The sequence below is a fragment of the Haliotis rubra genome, unplaced genomic scaffold, assembly GCF_003918875.1.
Source record: "Haliotis rubra isolate DU_JTF1 unplaced genomic scaffold, ASM391887v1 Scf53, whole genome shotgun sequence".
Lineage (NCBI taxonomy): Eukaryota > Metazoa > Mollusca > Gastropoda > Lepetellida > Haliotidae > Haliotis > Haliotis rubra.
In genome coordinates this window covers 1,668,414-1,674,184 of record NW_025767224.1, presented here as the reverse complement: position 1 = coordinate 1,674,184, position 5,771 = coordinate 1,668,414, and positions in this window count along the sequence as shown.

Below are 5,771 nucleotides of genomic sequence, written 5' to 3'. Positions count from 1 at the left end.
CCCACTTGAATCTGTAGAGAATGGAGAAGGTGACTGTACTAGTAATGGTTGTAATTTGACTTGATTGTTGTAATATTTAAACTGGGATGTGACTGGAGATTCCATAAGGAGATGGTGGATGGTTTGTTTACACAAACACAGAATGTGTTTGTCATCAGACCAACAGAAGAAATACAAAATTATATCACCGTCTTTTTATGGAGTTACACAACTTTCAAGTCTGAAGATATAATGGAATACAAACAGCTCTGAAAATCTGTAATTGTACTCAAACACTTGACTATTGGGTTTCTTCAAAAGGCTTTACAATCAACCTGAATAACCTCAGCTTAGGAGCAACGTGAAGCACAGCTGAGATAGGGTGTTCCTGCACCAACCTCAATACAGATCAAATAGGGCCAGATTGTGATACTTAGTTTCATGATTCTCCACAGATGCTTTTCGCCTGTGTACTGTTTCTTCACTGAAGATACACAAACAATCATCTGTTTTACATATTTTTACCGTGTTTGTTTTCTCCAGACCCAAAGTGTTCTGTCTAATTTGTTCTTCCTTGTTTGTACATAAATGTCAGTTGCTTCACCTGTGTCAATATTGGACGTCAGAATATTTGTCATGTTGCTGGTCAACACAGGTTTAGAGGGAGGTTTTGGATATAGATCATTATTCCCCACCAACAAGCTTTGTGAGTTAGTTAATTTGTTCACACATGTTGACCATTTAGACGTGTTGGGGCATTGGTGCCATTTTGAATTGTATCTTTTCATTGTTTTTACATTTCTAAAGAACTAAGTTGAAAAGACACTGATGGGTTTGGTTTTATTAAATTTCTACTAAGACTGCTTTCATTTCATGATTTTTTTATATTTCTAGGTCATTCTTTCTGATACACAATTGAATTTATTTATTAAAGCAAAAGGAAACATATAATCATGTGATCATTATGTCAGAATTTCCATACGTTTTGGTCCAATACATCACCATGAAACATTCCATTTACGATTGGTGCCTTGTCACGTTTTAGATATTTCCAGTTAGTTAAATTTTCCCGCTGATTGGAGACCGATATCAGGTTAGGCCAGTGGTTACTTAATGGATGTAATCATATGCTAATGATGAAATAATAATTAGATTCAATATAAACAAAAACAACATGTTCTGCTGAGCCACAGTTTCCATCTGATTTTGATGATTTTGCATATTTACCTGGAAAGGTTAAGGTCACCATTTGGCCACCAGAGCTCTAAAGTCAAACTTCAGTGGTATCCATTCTCATGATTATCATGTCCCCATGATTACAAATATATATTTTATCAGTAATGATGAACATTGTACACCATTTTAACCATAATGTTTCATTCATGTCAAAGGTCAGTGTCACTGTAAAGATCATCAACTAGCCAGTCATGTTAGGTAACTATTTCATTTCCTAGCAGTAGATACTTTTTTCTCAGTGAAATCATAGAAGAATATTAAGTAAAGATTATCCTCTTTTCTATTTGATTATCTAACCATGAAGGTCAAGGCTTCTGTTTAAGAGTAGACTGAATTGAAAGTTTTGACTGTAACCATGATAACACAGAAGCAAGTATGTGTATGTATTCATACAAAATATAAGACATGGTCTAAGTGTGATTATGGTAAGTCAAATTTCCAGAAAATATTAAGTTCATTTCAATACAATGTTTTAATACCAATTATTACCAGTGTTGAGCAAGGATTTTAGAGACTTCTGAAATTTATTATTCAAGAAAGATTGACAGATTGTTATGCTGACCTTTGAATAGCTTTCTCATACACTGACTACCTACGAAAATTATGGTTTTAGGTTTATTTTCAAACATCAATGATACATATTTTGTGTTGACTAATGATACTGGTATTTGAATTATTCTCCAAAGGCTTGTTTTGGTTGAGCTCAAGTAAAAACCCAAAACATATTTATTGTGTTGTAGTGAAATATAGCTAGCTGATATTGTACATTCATCCAGTTTCCAATCCTTCATCATCCAGTGTATCACATCTCCATCGGTAATGATGTATAGTGTCTGTGTATCTGCCTCAAATGGTCATTCTCTGTAAGTGATACAATGCTGAAAGTAGCTGCCAAGTCAAATTTCTTTGGTTTCCCATGATTGAAACGAGATCTTATCTTATTGTATTCCTTCTCAAATAGGGAAGCAAATGCTGCCCAGTCATGGCAATTGGCTGTACAGAATGTTGTCCCTCGAGAACCCCAGAAGCCTGCGATTGAGAACCCCATAAGCCTGCGACTGGGAACCCCATAAGCCTGAGATTGGGAACCCCATAAGTCTGAGATTAGAAACTCCAGAATCCTGTGATTGGGAACCCCAGAAGCCTGCGATTGGGAACCCAAGAAGCCTGCGATGGGGAATCCCAGAGCCTGAGATTGAGACCCAAGAAACCCAAGAAGCCTGAGGGGAAACCCCAGAAGCCTCATGATTGGGAACCCCAGAAGCCTGAGATTGGGAACCCCAGAAGCCTGCGATTGGGAACCCCAGAAGCCTGCGATTGGGAACCCCAGAAGCCTGCGATTGGGAACCCCAGAAGCCTGCGATTGGGAACCCCAGAAGCCTGCGATTGGGAACCCCAGAAGCCTGAGATTGGGAACCCCAGAAGCCTGAGATTGGGAACTCCAGAAACCTGTGAGCCGTGGTTTGACTCCTGGTTGGTCCACATTATGTTTCTAGGTTTGTCAGCCCACTCCCATGCTCATGGGCTTCACCAAAGTGGATTGCAGCAAATCAGGCATTTCTGTACTGGTGGAACAACAGCCCACTCTCTATGCCATGCCATGGTACAAAGATTTATTTTCCAGGACTGTCCATGTAATATCTCAGTTGGCCGTCTCAAGCACGACATGTATATATTGATGTGGTTTGTCATTTATCTTACATACTGTAGTATACAGGTGTTTTTTTGTGTGTGTTTGTCCTTCAGATTATCACTGTTATCTATAATTATGTTGTCATCATCATCATCATCATCATCATCATCATCACACATTGTGTCAAATTGATTCCAATTTTGGGATTTAAACAAGAGAACATGCACCTCGTCAGAAAAGGAAATATACTGATTTTTAAAAACGATTAGTACTGTGTATGAGGAGTCAGATCATGATGCTGAATTCACACAAGAACCGTTATCATTAGAATATATATATCACTCAAGAACACACACAATGGGAAGGTAATAACTTCTATAACAGAATACATGAAAATATCATTGGATGTTCCTTCATTTATTTTAAGTTGCAACTTTATTCCTTCTGGGCCTTTGACCTTAGCCATCCAAGCATTGACTCGAAAATCACATTTAGAGTTTGTTTTATGTTGAATGTTGAGCAGAGCCTAGTGTGCTAGGTAAAACTGTTTAGTTTTTCAAAGGGGAACTATAACTCCTGAAGGTGTTGTTTCAAGTTCTTGTAAGTCAGGTTGGTTAAAATTGATGTTTTGTTGAAAAATAGAAAAACGATGAGAAATTCTATCATATACTATGAAGACCATACTTCTGAATAGTTAGATGTTTGCACCAGTGACCTAAAGACAATAGACAACATCGACAAGTCAGGTTGGTTTGTGTCAGTGTGATTCCATTTCACATGTTAAGAAACAACTTTTGTTGGCCTGTCCCCTATTTTTATGTTAGTTATCCATATACCTGAGTAATGACATTTTAATATGTAGACTCTTTACCTGACTGTGCTATAGTTGTATATAATTGTCCCTATATTGTTTCATATTTATATTTCATGGTATATACATCAGTATATATGTACTTACTAGAGTTTTTTACAAGCATGTTTAAGTGAAGTTTGATATTTTTCATTGTATTGTTTGATGATTTCAATGAACAGAATTGTTATTCAGATTCATAATGGATGAATTGTTATTTATATTTTTGAATTTCATCAATGTAGAATACAGTTGAATCTGTTTCAGCAAAGATTTGCATATCATTCATCTTTTCCTAGCAAAGAAAATCAAAATATATTATTGTTTTAACTTATTTTGTTTATGAATGAATTGTTTGTAGATCAAGGCTGCCTCAGAGTGATTAGCTTCAAAACCTTTTGAATGTTTTTTTCTGATGTCCCTTGTGGAGATAAGAGACAGTATGTACAGGGATGTCGTGTGTGTTCACTGGTGTATATTATTTCAAATAAAGTGAAACCTTGTCAACTGAAAGTCCATGCATATGATGAATCATTATTTATGTTTTCAAATGATATGTTTATAATGATACTTCCATATTTTTGATGGCCACCAAGGATTTGAGTGACCAATACTTGAATGTAGTGTTGAGGAGCATGTGTCAGGGCAAGATACATTTCTTGACCACGATACTGGAGATACTACTGTTGAACTGACTACTTTCAGTGTGAATGATGTATTCAGTATACAGATAAACAGATGTTTGTATATTTTGTCTATCACTTACAGATGGTGTTTCTGTTGCAGTTACTGTATTTTATGGCTTTGTGCAGTATGGCAGGATATTGGGAATAAGGACATAGGACATTAGTAATAGGGACAGAGGACAGTTGGAATAAGGACAGGACATTGGGGAATAAGGACATCAGGGAATAAGGACAGAGGACATTGGGGAATAAGGACAGAAAACATCAGGGAATAAGGGCAGAGGACATCTGGGAATAAGGACAGGACATCGGGGAATAAGGACAGGACATTGGGGAATGAGGACATCTGGGACATCTGGGAATTAGGACAGAGGGCATTGGGGAATAAGGACAGAGGGAATAACATCTGGGAATAAGGACAGAGGACATTGACAGACAGGAATCAGAGGACATCTGGGAATAAGGACAGAGGACATTGGGGAATAAGGACAGGACATCTGGGAATAAGGACAGGACATCTGGGAATAAGGACAGAGGACATTGGGAATAAGGACAGAGGACATTGGGGAATAAGGACAGAGGACATTGGGGAATAAGGACAGAGGACATCTGGGAATAAGGACAGAGGACATTGGGGAATAAGGACAGAGGACATTGATAATAAGGGCACACCCTGTAGATGTTTGGTGCACAGAAACCACAGCACAGATCTTTAGTGATGACATGTAACCTGATATTTACATGCCTATCCACTGGTACCACCAGTTGTATGTGATATAAGAACTAAATACTACAGACATACTAAATGTAACTAGAGACAATGATGTTATATTACCTGTAACTGCAATAAGATGTTCTTCCTAAACAACAATATGTTATATTATCCATAACTGCAGAAAGATGTACTACCCTGAAACAACAGTATGTTATAGTACCCCTTACTGCAATATTATGTACTACCCTTAACATCAATATGTTACATTGCCTTTAACTACAGTGAATGTACTACCTAAAACAACAATATACTAAACTACCAAATACATCAATATGTGGTTCTATTTGAAACAACAATCTGAAACAAGACGCTTATATGTTGTAAGAATTATGTTCTGCCATTCATATCCTGTTACATAACAAAATAACAGCTACGTTTCATCTGATACATCATTTCTGCAATGTTATGTAAACTGTCCTACATATGTTTTGAGAAACTTGCAAATTGGTCAAATTCTCCATTCATTAAAGCTCATTGTATTACACAGGGATAGGCATAGATTCACAAGAGAAAGTAGGTGTAACTTGTATAGCTATATGCTTTGTGGAACCATACAAAGAAAGGTATTTAAACTAGACAGTATACGAGAATTTGTACACTAGACATTAGTGG